Raw genomic sequence first — 14,699 nt, 5'->3', positions numbered from 1 at the left:
ATTTTGAAACATCAAAAAAAACATGAAATAGCCAATAATTTAGCTTAATTTTAAATATTCCAGGCAGCTGTGTGGTTAGATGAACGGGACATATTTAAAGTAAAGCACAACTGGGCGTGGTGAGTACTTGCATGGGAGACTCACTGAGTAAACGAGATGTTACATTTTTGTTTTTGTTTCATTACGCTCATGGAAAATATCTAAGGCAACGTTCCTTTACTATTTCTTACTGTGATGTCAAACATTTATAGTACAAAATCGTGCAATTTTCGTAACTTTTTTAATGAATGGGAAGTTTTCAAATCCCTTCGAGTTTTCTATAACATGTTGTTTATTCTGTCGGAACGTAGTGTGATTTAAGCTGTTAACGCAAAGTGCAAAGTTGTTCAAAGTTATTGCAAAGTTGTGGAAAGTTATTGCAAAGTTGGTAGATGTATTTGTATATATGACCTGAGTTGTTTGCATATAAAACGGTGCCGGTGTAAAGTCGACAAATTTAATAAAAGTCAATTGAAAGCAGCCTATAGATGTTCGCATCAGTTGACTGTGAAATGTTAGAAAACAGCGTGCAAAGTTGGAAAAAAACGAAGGAAATGTTGGCGGAGTTGTTTGTATGTTTAGCCTATGTCATTATCATGACTGCCCCGCAGTTAAATTCTAAATATTAAGTAAATGTTCCGAGAATGCCATATATATAACCAGACTATCACAACAGACATCTGAAAAAATTGACAACAAACTGCTTACAAAGTTGTGAAAAGCGACTGCGAAGTTGCTAGTTTTATTCGGGATTGTTAACGTGAAATAATATAAACAAGTCCCATACTTAAAAATTCAAGTATATGAACAAATATCTCGTAAAGTTCTGTTAAATTACCGTAGTGTTAGTCCAAGTATGTAGAGGTCATAGGTTAATTCTTGAAAGTACTTGTTCGAGCGATTTTGAAACATCAAAAAAACATGAAATAGCCAATAATTTGGCTTAATTTTGAATATTCCAGGCAGCTGTGTGGTTAGATGAACGGGACATATTTAAAGTAAAGCACAATCGGACGTGGTGAGTACTTGCATGGGAGACTCCCTGAGTAAACGAGATGTTACTTTTTTTGTTTTTGTTTCATTACGCACATGGAAAAGATCTAATGCATTGTTCATTTACTATTTCTTTCTGTGATGTCAAACATTTATAGTACAAAATCGTGGAATTGTGGTAACTTTTTTAATCAATGGGAAGTTTTCAAATCCCTTCTAGTTTTCAATAACAAGTTGTTTATTCTGTCGGAACGTAGTGTGATTTAAGCTGTTAACGCAACGTGCAAAGTTGTTCAAAGTTATTGCAAAGTTGTGGAAAGTTATTGCAAAGTTGGTAGATGTATTTGTATATATGACCTGAGTTGTTTGCATATAAAATGGTGCCGGTGTAAAGTCGACAAATTTAATAAAAGTCAATTGAAAGCAGCCTATAGATGTTCGCATCAGTTGACTGTGAAATGTTAGAAAACAGCGTGCAAAGTTGGAAAAAAACGAAGGAAATGTTGGCGGAGTTGTTTGTATGTTTAGCCTATGTCATTATCATGACAGCCCCGCAGTTAAATTCGTAAATATTAAGTAAATGTTCCGAGAATGCCATATATATAACCAGACTATCACAACAGACATCTGAAAAAATTGACAACAAACTGCTTACAAAGTTGTGAAAAGCGACTGCGAAGTTGCTAGTTTTATTCGGGATTGTTAACGTGAAATAATATAAACAAGTCCCATACTTAAAAATTCAAGTATATGAACAAATATCTCGTAAAGTTCTGTTAAATTACCGTAGTGTTAGTCCAAGTATGTAGAGGTCATAGGTTAATTCTTGAAAGTACTTGTTCGAGCGATTTTGAAACATCAAAAAAACATGAAATAGCCAATAATTTGGCTTAATTTTGAATATTCCAGGCAGCTGTGTGGTTAGATGAACGGGACATATTTAAAGTAAAGCACAATCGGACGTGGTGAGTACTTGCATGGGAGACTCCCTGAGTAAACGAGATGTTAATTTTTTTGTTTTTGTTTCATTACGCACATGGAAAAGATCTAATGCATTGTTCATTTACTATTTCTTTCTGTGATGTCAAACATTTATAGTAAAAAATCGTGGAATTGTGGTAACTTTTTTAATCAATGGGAAGTTTTCAAATCCCTTCTAGTTTTCAATAACAAGTTGTTTATTCTGTCGGAACGTAGTGTGATTTAAGCTGTTAACGCAACGTGCAAAGTTGTTCAAAGTTATTGCAAAGTTGTGGAAAGTTATTGCAAAGTTGGTAGATGTATTTGTATATATGACCTGAGTTGTTTGCATATAAAACGGTGCCGGTGTAAAGTCGACAAATTTAATAAAAGTCAATTGAAAGCAGCCTATAGATGTTCGCATCAGTTGACTGTGAAATGTTAGAAAACAGCGTGCAAAGTTGGAAAAAAACGAAGGAAATGTTGGCGGAGTTGTTTGTATGTTTAGCCTATGTCATTATCATGACAGCCCCGCAGTTAAATTCGTAAATATTAAGTAAATGTTCCGAGAATGCCATATATATAACCAGACTATCACAACAGACATCTGAAAAAATTGACAACAAACTGCTTACAATGTTGTGAAAAGCGACTGCGAAGTTGCTAGTTTTATTCGGGATTGTTAACGTGAAATAATATAAACAAGTCCCATACTTAAAAATTCAAGTATATGAACAAATATCTCGTAAAGTTCTGTTAAATTACCGTAGTGTTAGTCCAAGTATGTAGAGGTCATAGGTCAATTCTTGAAAGTACTTGTGCGAGCGATTTTGAAACATCAAAAAAAACATGAAATAGCCAATAATTTGGCTTAATTTTAAATATTCCAGGCAGCTGTGTGGTTAGATGAACGGGACATATTTAAAGTAAAGCACAATCGGCGTGGTGAGTACTTGTGTGGGAGACTCCCTGAGTAAACGAGCTGCTATTTTTTTGTTTTTGTTTCATTACGCTCATGGAAAATATCTAAGGCAACGTTCCTTTACTCTTTCTTACTGTGATGTCAAACATTTATAGTACAAAATCGTGCAATTTTCGAAACTTGTTTAATGAATGGGAAGTTTTCAAATCCCTTCTAGTTTTCTATAACATGTTGTTTATTCTGTCGGAACGTAGTGTGATTTAAGCTGTTAACGCAAAGTGCAAAGTTGTTCAAAGTTATTGCAAAGTTGTGGAAAGTTATTGCAAAGTTGGTAGATGTATTTGTATATATGACCTGATTTGTTTGCATATAAAACGGTGCCTGTGTAAAGTCGACAAATTTAATAAAAGTCAATTGAAAGCAGCCTATAGATGTTCGCATCAGTTGACTGTGAAATGTTAGAAAACAGCGTGAAAAGTTGGAAAAAAACGAAGGAAATGTTGGCGGAGTTGTTTGTATGTTTAGCCTATGTCATTATCATGACTGCCCCACAGTTAAATTCTAAATATTAAGTAAATGTTCCGAGAATGCCATATATATAACCAGACTATCACAACAGACATCTGAAAAAATTGACAACAAACTGCTTACAAAGTTGTGAAAAGCGACTGCGAAGTTGCTAGTTTTATTCGGGATTGTTAACGTGAAATAATATAAACAAGTCCCATACTTAAAAATTCAACTATATGAACAAATATCTCATAAAGTCCTGTTAAATTACCGTAGTGTTAGTCCAAGTATGTAGAGGTCATAGGTTAATTCTTGAAAGTACTTGTTCGAGCGATTTTGAAACATCAAAAAAACATGAAATAGCCAATAATTTGGCTTAATTTTGAATATTCCAGGCAGCTGTGTGGTTAGATGAACGGGACATATTTAAAGTAAAGCACAATCGGACGTGGTGAGTACTTGCATGGGAGACTCCCTGAGTAAACGAGATGTTAATTTTTTTGTTTTTGTTTCATTACGCACATGGAAAAGATCTAATGCAATGTTCCTTTACTATTTCTTTCTGTGATGTCAAACATTTATAGTACAAAATCGTGGAATTGTGGTAACTTTTTTAATCAATAGGAAGTTTTCAAATCCCTTCTAGTTTTCAATAACAAGTTGTTTATTCTGTCGGAACGTAGTGTGATTTAAGCTGTTAACGCAACGTGCAAAGTTGTTCAAAGTTATTGCAAAGTTGTGGAAAGTTATTGCAAAGTTGGTAGATGTATTTGTATATATGACCTGAGTTGTTTGCATATAAAACGGTGCCGGTGTAAAGTCGACAAATTTAATAAAAGTCAATTGAAAGCAGCCTATAGATGTTCGCATCAGTTGACTGTGAAATGTTAGAAAACAGCGTGCAAAGTTGGAAAAAAACGAAGGAAATGTTGGCGGAGTTGTTTGTATGTTTAGCCTATGTCATTATCATGACAGCCCCGCAGTTAAATTCGTAAATATTAAGTAAATGTTCCGAGAATGCCATATATATAACCAGACTATCACAACAGACATCTGAAAAAATTGACAACAAACTGCTTACAAAGTTGTGAAAAGCGACTGCGAAGTTGCTAGTTTTATTCGGGATTGTTAACGTGAAATAATATAAACAAGTCCCATACTTAAAAATTCAAGTATATGAACAAATATCTCGTAAAGTTCTGTTAAATTACCGTAGTGTTAGTCCAAGTATGTAGAGGTCATAGGTCAATTCTTGAAAGTACTTGTTCGAGCGATTTTGAAACATCAAAAAAACATGAAATAGCCAATAATTTGGCTTAATTTTAAATATTCCAGGCAGCTGTGTGGTTAGATGAACGGGACATATTTAAAGTAAAGCACAACCGGGCGTGGTGAGTACTTGCATGGGAGACTCCCTGAGTAAACGAGCTGTTATTTTTTTGTTTTTGTTTCATTACGCTCATGGAAAATATCTAAGGCAACGTTCCTTTACTATTTCTTACTGTGATGTCAAACATTTATAGTACAAAATCGTGCAATTTTCGTAACTTTTTTAATGAATGGGAAGTTTTCAAAACCCTTCGAGTTTTCTATAACATGTTGTTTATTCTGTCGGAACGTAGTGTGATTTAAGCTGTTAACGCAACGTGCAAAGTTGTTCAAAGTTATTGCAAAGTTGTGGAAAGTTATTGCAAAGTTGGTAGATGTATTTGTATATATGACCTGAGTTGTTTGCATATAAAACAGTGCCGGTGTATAGTCGACAAATTTAATAAAAGTCAATTGAAAGCAGCCTATAGATGTTCGCATCAGTTGACTGTGAAATGTTAGAAAACAGCGTGCAAAGTTGGAAAAAAACGAAGGAAATGTTGGCGGAGTTGTTTGTATGTTTAGCCTATGTCATTATCATGACTGCCCCGCAGTTAAATTCGTAAATATTAAGTAAATGTTCCGAGAATGCCATATATATAACCAGACTATCACAACAGACATCTGAAAAAATTGACAACAAACTGCTTACAAAGTTGTGAAAAGCGACTGCGAAGTTGCTAGTTTTATTCGGGATTGTTAACGTGAAATAATATAAACAAGTCCCATACTTAAAAATTCAAGTATATGAACAAATATCTCGTAAAGTTCTGTTAAATTACCGTAGTGTTAGTCCAAGTATGTAGAGGTCATAGGTTAATTCTTGAAAGTACTTGTTCGAGCGATTTTGAAACATCAAAAAAACATGAAATAGCCAATAATTTGGCTTAATTTTGAATATTCCAGGCAGCTGTGTGGTTAGATGAACGGGACATATTTAAAGTAAAGCACAATCGGACGTGGTGAGTACTTGCATGGGAGACTCCCTGAGTAAACGAGATGTTAATTTTTTTGTTTTTGTTTCATTACGCACATGGAAAAGATCTAATGCAATGTTCCTTTACTATTTCTTTCTGTGATGTCAAACATTTATAGTACAAAATCGTGGAATTGTGGTAACTTTTTTAATCAATAGGAAGTTTTCAAATCCCTTCTAGTTTTCAATAACAAGTTGTTTATTCTGTCGGAACGTAGTGTGATTTAAGCTGTTAACGCAACGTGCAAAGTTGTTCAAAGTTATTGCAAAGTTGTGGAAAGTTATTGCAAAGTTGGTAGATGTATTTGTATATATGACCTGAGTTGTTTGCATATAAAACGGTGCCGGTGTAAAGTCGACAAATTTAATAAAAGTCAATTGAAAGCAGCCTATAGATGTTCGCATCAGTTGACTGTGAAATGTTAGAAAACAGCGTGCAAAGTTGGAAAAAAACGAAGGAAATGTTGGCGGAGTTGTTTGTATGTTTAGCCTATGTCATTATCATGACAGCCCCGCAGTTAAATTCGTAAATATTAAGTAAATGTTCCGAGAATGCCATATATATAACCAGACTATCACAACAGACATCTGAAAAAATTGACAACAAACTGCTTACAAAGTTGTGAAAAGCGACTGCGAAGTTGCTAGTTTTATTCGGGATTGTTAACGTGAAATAATATAAACAAGTCCCATACTTAAAAATTCAAGTATATGAACAAATATCTCGTAAAGTTCTGTTAAATTACCGTAGTGTTAGTCCAAGTATGTAGAGGTCATAGGTCAATTCTTGAAAGTACTTGTTCGAGCGATTTTGAAACATCAAAAAAACATGAAATAGCCAATAATTTGGCTTAATTTTAAATATTCCAGGCAGCTGTGTGGTTAGATGAACGGGACATATTTAAAGTAAAGCACAATCGGGCGTGGTGAGTACTTGCATGGGAGACTCCCTGAGTAAACGAGCTGTTATTTTTTTGTTTTTGTTTCATTACGCTCATGGAAAATATCTAAGGCAACGTTCCTTTACTATTTCTTACTGTGATGTCAAACATTTATAGTACAAAATCGTGCAATTTTCGTAACTTTTTTAATGAATGGGAAGTTTTCAAATCCCTTCGAGTTTTCTATAACATGTTGTTTATTCTGTCGGAACGTAGTGTGATTTAAGCTGTTAACGCAACGTGCAAAGTTGTTCAAAGTTATTGCAAAGTTGTGGAAAGTTATTGCAAAGTTGGTAGATGTATTTGTATATATGACCTGAGTTGTTTGCATATAAAACAGTGCCGGTGTATAGTCGACAAATTTAATAAAAGTCAATTGAAAGCAGCCTATAGATGTTCGCATCAGTTGACTGTGAAATGTTAGAAAACAGCGTGCAAAGTTGGAAAAAAACGAAGGAAATGTTGGCGGAGTTGTTTGTATGTTTAGCCTATGTCATTATCATGACTGCCCCGCAGTTAAATTCGTAAATATTAAGTAAATGTTCCGAGAATGCCATATATATAACCAGACTATCACAACAGACATCTGAAAAAATTGACAACAAACTGCTTACAAAGTTGTGAAAAGCGACTGCGAAGTTGCTAGTTTTATTCGGGATTGTTAACGTGAAATAATATAAACAAGTCCCATACTTAAAAATTCAAGTATATGAACAAATATCTCGTAAAGTTCTGTTAAATTACCGTAGTGTTAGTCCAAGTATGTAGAGGTCATAGGTTAATTCTTGAAAGTACTTGTTCGAGCGATTTTGAAACATCAAAAAAACATGAAATAGCCAATAATTTGGCTTAATTTTGAATATTCCAGGCAGCTGTGTGGTTAGATGAACGGGATATATTTAAAGTAAAGCACAATCGGACGTGGTGAGTACTTGCATGGGAGACTCCCTGAGTAAACGAGATGTTAATTTTTTTGTTTTTGTTTCATTACGCACATGGAAAAGATCTAATGCAATGTTCCTTTACTATTTCTTTCTGTGATGTCAAACATTTATAGTACAAAATCGTGGAATTGTGGTAACTTTTTTAATCAATAGGAAGTTTTCAAATCCCTTCTAGTTTTCAATAACAAGTTGTTTATTCTGTCGGAACGTAGTGTGATTTAAGCTGTTAACGCAACGTGCAAAGTTGTTCAAAGTTATTGCAAAGTTGTGGAAAGTTATTGCAAAGTTGGTAGATGTATTTGTATATATGACCTGAGTTGTTTGCATATAAAACGGTGCCGGTGTAAAGTCGACAAATTTAATAAAAGTCAATTGAAAGCAGCCTATAGATGTTCGCATCAGTTGACTGTGAAATGTTAGAAAACAGCGTGCAAAGTTGGAAAAAAACGAAGGAAATGTTGGCGGAGTTGTTTGTATGTTTAGCCTATGTCATTATCATGACAGCCCCGCAGTTAAATTCGTAAATATTAAGTAAATGTTCCGAGAATGCCATATATATAACCAGACTATCACAACAGACATCTGAAAAAATTGACAACAAACTGCTTACAAAGTTGTGAAAAGCGACTGCGAAGTTGCTAGTTTTATTCGGGATTGTTAACGTGAAATAATATAAACAATTCCCATACTTAAAAATTCAAGTATATGAACAAATATCTCGTAAAGTTCTGTTAAATTACCGTAGTGTTAGTCCAAGTATGTAGAGGTCATAGGTCAATTCTTGAAAGTACTTGTTCGAGCGATTTTGAAACATCAAAAAAACATGAAATAGCCAATAATTTGGCTTAATTTTGAATATTCCAGGCAGCTGTGTGGTTAGATGAACGGGACATATTTAAAGTAAAGCACAATCGGGCGTGGTGAGTACTTGCATGGGAGACTCCCTGAGTAAACGAGCTGTTATTTTTTTGTTTTTGTTTCATTACGCTCATGGAAAATATCTAAGGCAACGTTCCTTTACTATTTCTTACTGTGATGTCAAACATTTATAGTACAAAATCGTGCAATTTTCGTAACTTTTTTAATGAATGGGAAGTTTTCAAATCCCTTCGAGTTTTCTATAACATGTTGTTTATTCTGTCGGAACGTAGTGTGATTTAAGCTGTTAACGCAACGTGCAAAGTTGTTCAAAGTTATTGCAAAGTTGTGGAAAGTTATTGCAAAGTTGGTAGATGTATTTGTATATATGACCTGAGTTGTTTGCATATAAAACAGTGCCGGTGTATAGTCGACAAATTTAATAAAAGTCAATTGAAAGCAGCCTATAGATGTTCGCATCAGTTGACTGTGAAATGTTAGAAAACAGCGTGCAAAGTTGGAAAAAAACGAAGGAAATGTTGGCGGAGTTGTTTGTATGTTTAGCCTATGTCATTATCATGACTGCCCCGCAGTTAAATTCGTAAATATTAAGTAAATGTTCCGAGAATGCCATATATATAACCAGACTATCACAACAGACATCTGAAAAAATTGACAACAAACTGCTTACAAAGTTGTGAAAAGCGACTGCGAAGTTGCTAGTTTTATTCGGGATTGTTAACGTGAAATAATATAAACAAGTCCCATACTTAAAAATTCAAGTATATGAACAAATATCTCGTAAAGTTCTGTTAAATTACCGTAGTGTTAGTCCAAGTATGTAGAGGTCATAGGTCAATTCTTGAAAGTACTAGTTCGAGAGATTTAGAAACATCAAAAAAACATGAAATAGCCAATAATTTGGCTTAATTTTAAATATTCCAGGCATCTGTGTGGTTAGATTATCGGGACATGTTTAAAGTAAAGCACAATCGGACGTGGTGAGTACTTGCATGGGAGACTCCCTGAGTAAACGAGATGTTAATTTTTTTGTTTTTGTTTCATTACGCACATGGAAAAGATCTAATGCAATGTTCCTTTACTATTTCTTTCTGTGATGTCAAACATTTATAGTACAAAATCGTGCAATTTTCGTAACTCTTTTAATGAATGGGAAGTTTTCAAATCCCTTCTAGTTTTCTATAACATGTTGTTTATTCTGTCGGAATGTAGTGTGATTTAAGCTGTTAACACAAAGTGCAAAGTTGTTCAAAGTTATTGCAAAGTTGTGGAAAGTTATTGCAAAGTTGGTAGATGTATTTGTATATATGACCTGAGTTGTTTGCATATAAAACGGTGCCGGTGTAAAGTCGACAAATTTAATAAAAGTCAATTGAAAGCAGCCTATAGATGTTCGCATCAGTTGACTGTGAAATGTTAGAAAACAACGTGAAAAGTTGGAAAAAAACGAAGGAAATGTTGGCGGAGTTGTTTGTATGTTTAGCCTATGTCATTATCATGACTGCCCCGCAGTTAAATTCTAAATATTAAGTAAATGTTCCGAGAATGCCATATATATAACCAGACTATCACAACAGACATCTGAAAAAAATGACAACAAACTGCTTACAAAGTTGTGAAAAGCGACTGCGAAGTTGCTAGTTTTATTCGGGATTGTTAACGTGAAATAATATAAACAAGTCCCATACTTAAAAATTCAAGTATATGAACAAATATCTCGTAAAGTTCTGTTAAATTACCGTAGTGTTAGTCCAAGTATGTAGAGGTCATAGGTCAATTCTTGAAAGTACTAGTTCGAGAGATTTAGAAACATCAAAAAAACATGAAATAGCCAATAATTTGGCTTAATTTTAAATATTCCAGGCATCTGTGTGGTTAGATTATCGGGACATGTTTAAAGTAAAGCACAATCGGACGTGGTGAGTACTTGCATGGGAGACTCCCTGAGTAAACGAGATGTTAATTTTTTTGTTTTTGTTTCATTACGCACATGGAAAAGATCTAATGCAATGTTCCTTTACTATTTCTTTCTGTGATGTCAAACATTTATAGTACAAAATCGTGCAATTTTCGTAACTCTTTTAATGAATGGGAAGTTTTCAAATCCCTTCTAGTTTTCAATAACAAGTTGTTTATTCTGTCGGAACGTAGTGTGATTTAAGCTGTTAACGCAACGTGCAAAGTTGTTCAAAGTTATTGCAAAGTTGTGGAAAGTTATTGCAAAGTTGGTAGATGTATTTGTATATATGACCTGAGTTGTTTGCATATAAAACGGTGCCGGTGTAAAGTCGACAAATTTAATAAAAGTCAATTGAAAGCAGCCTATAGATGTTCGCATCAGTTGACTGTGAAATGTTAGAAAACAGCGTGCAAAGTTGGAAAAAAACGAAGGAAATGTTGGCGGAGTTGTTTGTATGTTTAGCCTATGTCATTATCATGACAGCCCCGCAGTTAAATTCGTAAATATTAAGTAAATGTTCCGAGAATGCCATATATATAACCAGACTATCACAACAGACATCTGAAAAAATTGACAACAAACTGCTTACAAAGTTGTGAAAAGCGACTGCGAAGTTGCTAGTTTTATTCGGGATTGTTAACGTGAAATAATATAAACAATTCCCATACTTAAAAATTCAAGTATATGAACAAATATCTCGTAAAGTTCTGTTAAATTACCGTAGTGTTAGTCCAAGTATGTAGAGGTCATAGGTCAATTCTTGAAAGTACTTGTTCGAGCGATTTTGAAACATCAAAAAAACATGAAATAGCCAATAATTTGGCTTAATTTTGAATATTCCAGGCAGCTGTGTGGTTAGATGAACGGGACATATTTAAAGTAAAGCACAATCGGGCGTGGTGAGTACTTGCATGGGAGACTCCCTGAGTAAACGAGCTGTTATTTTTTTGTTTTTGTTTCATTACGCTCATGGAAAATATCTAAGGCAACGTTCCTTTACTATTTCTTACTGTGATGTCAAACATTTATAGTACAAAATCGTGCAATTTTCGTAACTTTTTTAATGAATGGGAAGTTTTCAAATCCCTTCGAGTTTTCTATAACATGTTGTTTATTCTGTCGGAACGTAGTGTGATTTAAGCTGTTAACGCAACGTGCAAAGTTGTTCAAAGTTATTGCAAAGTTGTGGAAAGTTATTGCAAAGTTGGTAGATGTATTTGTATATATGACCTGAGTTGTTTGCATATAAAACGGTGCCGGTGTAAAGTCGACAAATTTAATAAAAGTCAATTGAAAGCAGCCTATAGATGTTCGCATCAGTTGACTGTGAAATGTTAGAAAACAGCGTGCAAAGTTGGAAAAAAACGAAGGAAATGTTGGCGGAGTTGTTTGTATGTTTAGCCTATGTCATTATCATGACAGCCCCGCAGTTAAATTCGTAAATATTAAGTAAATGTTCCGAGAATGCCATATATATAACCAGACTATCACAACAGACATCTGAAAAAATTGACAACAAACTGCTTACAAAGTTGTGAAAAGCGACTGCGAAGTTGCTAGTTTTATTCGGGATTGTTAACGTGAAATAATATAAACAATTCCCATACTTAAAAATTCAAGTATATGAACAAATATCTCGTAAAGTTCTGTTAAATTACCGTAGTGTTAGTCCAAGTATGTAGAGGTCATAGGTCAATTCTTGAAAGTACTTGTTCGAGCGATTTTGAAACATCAAAAAAACATGAAATAGCCAATAATTTGGCTTAATTTTGAAAATTCCAGGCAGCTGTGTGGTTAGATGAACGGGACATATTTAAAGTAAAGCACAATCGGGCGTGGTGAGTACTTGCATGGGAGACTCCCTGAGTAAACGAGCTGTTATTTTTTTGTTTTTGTTTCATTACGCTCATGGAAAATATCTAAGGCAACGTTCCTTTACTATTTCTTACTGTGATGTCAAACATTTATAGTACAAAATCGTGCAATTTTCGTAACTTTTTTAATGAATGGGAAGTTTTCAAATCCCTTCGAGTTTTCTATAACATGTTGTTTATTCTGTCGGAACGTAGTGTGATTTAAGCTGTTAACGCAACGTGCAAAGTTGTTCAAAGTTATTGCAAAGTTGTGGAAAGTTATTGCAAAGTTGGTAGATGTATTTGTATATATGACCTGAGTTGTTTGCATATAAAACGGTGCCGGTGTAAAGTCGACAAATTTAATAAAAGTCAATTGAAAGCAGCCTATAGATGTTCGCATCAGTTGACTGTGAAATGTTAGAAAACAGCGTGCAAAGTTGGAAAAAAACGAAGGAAATGTTGGCGGAGTTGTTTGTATGTTTAGCCTATGTCATTATCATGACAGCCCCGCAGTTAAATTCGTAAATATTAAGTAAATGTTCCGAGAATGCCATATATATAACCAGACTATCACAACAGACATCTGAAAAAATTGACAACAAACTGCTTACAAAGTTGTGAAAAGCGACTGCGAAGTTGCTAGTTTTATTCGGGATTGTTAACGTGAAATAATATAAACAATTCCCATACTTAAAAATTCAAGTATATGAACAAATATCTCGTAAAGTTCTGTTAAATTACCGTAGTGTTAGTCCAAGTATGTAGAGGTCATAGGTCAATTCTTGAAAGTACTTGTTCGAGCGATTTTGAAACATCAAAAAAACATGAAATAGCCAATAATTTGGCTTAATTTTGAATATTCCAGGCAGCTGTGTGGTTAGATAAACGGGACATATTTAAAGTAAAGCACAATCGGGCGTGGTGAGTACTTGCATGGGAGACTCCCTGAGTAAACGAGCTGTTATTTTTTTGTTTTTGTTTCATTACGCTCATGGAAAATATCTAAGGCAACGTTCCTTTACTATTTCTTACTGTGATGTCAAACATTTATAGTACAAAATCGTGCAATTTTCGTAACTTTTTTAATGAATGGGAAGTTTTCAAATCCCTTCGAGTTTTCTATAACATGTTGTTTATTCTGTCGGAACGTAGTGTGATTTAAGCTGTTAATGCAAAGTGCAAAGTTGTTCAAAGTTATTGCAAAGTTGTGGAAAGTTATTGCAAAGTTGGTAGATGTATTTGTATATATGACCTGAGTTGTTTGCATATAAAACGGTGCCGGTGTAAAGTCGACAAATTTAATAAAAGTCAATTGAAAGCAGCCTATAGATGTTCGCATCAGTTGACTGTGAAATGTTAGAAAACAGCGTGCAAAGTTGGAAAAAAACGAAGGAAATGTTGGCGGAGTTGTTTGTATGTTTAGCCTATGTCATTATCATGACTGCCCCGCAGTTAAATTCTAAATATTAAGTAAATGTTCCGAGAATGCCATATATATAACCAGACTATCACAACAGACATCTGAAAAAAATGACAACAAACTGCTTACAAAGTTGTGAAAAGCGACTGCGAAGTTGCTAGTTTTATTCGGGATTGTTAACGTGAAATAATATAAACAAGTCCCATACTTAAAAATTCAAGTATATGAACAAATATCTCGTAAAGTTCTGTTAAATTACCGTAGTGTTAGTCCAAGTATGTAGAGGTCATAGGTTAATTCTTGAAAGTACTTGTTCGAGCGATTTTGAAACATCAAAAAAACATGAAATAGCCAATAATTTGGCTTAATTTTGAATATTCCAGGCAGCTGTGTGGTTAGATGAACGGGACATATTTAAAGTAAAGCACAATCGGACGTGGTGAGTACTTGCATGGGAGACTCCCTGAGTAAACGAGATGTTAATTTTTTTGTTTTTGTTTCATTACGCACATGGAAAAGATCTAATGCAATGTTCCTTTACTATTTCTTTCTGTGATGTCAAACATTTATAGTACAAAATCGTGGAATTGTGGTAACTTTTTTAATCAATAGGAAGTTTTCAAATCCCTTCTAGTTTTCAATAACAAGTTGTTTATTCTGTCGGAACGTAGTGTGATTTAAGCTGTTAACGCAACGTGCAAAGTTGTTCAAAGTTATTGCAAAGTTGTGGAAAGTTATTGCAAAGTTGGTAGATGTATTTGTATATATGACCTGAGTTGTTTGCATATAAAACGGTGCCGGTGTAAAGTCGACAAATTTAATAAAAGTCAATTGAAAGCAGCCTATAGATGTTCGCATCAGTTGACTGTGAAATGTTAGAAAACAGCGTGCAAAGTTGGAAAAAAACGAAGGAAATGTTGGCGGAGTTGTT

The sequence above is a fragment of the Saccoglossus kowalevskii genome, chromosome 16 (assembly GCF_978046115.1).
Source record: "Saccoglossus kowalevskii chromosome 16, keSacKowa6.1, whole genome shotgun sequence".
Lineage (NCBI taxonomy): Eukaryota > Metazoa > Hemichordata > Enteropneusta > Harrimaniidae > Saccoglossus > Saccoglossus kowalevskii.
Note: the sequence above shows the minus strand (reverse complement) of the source record.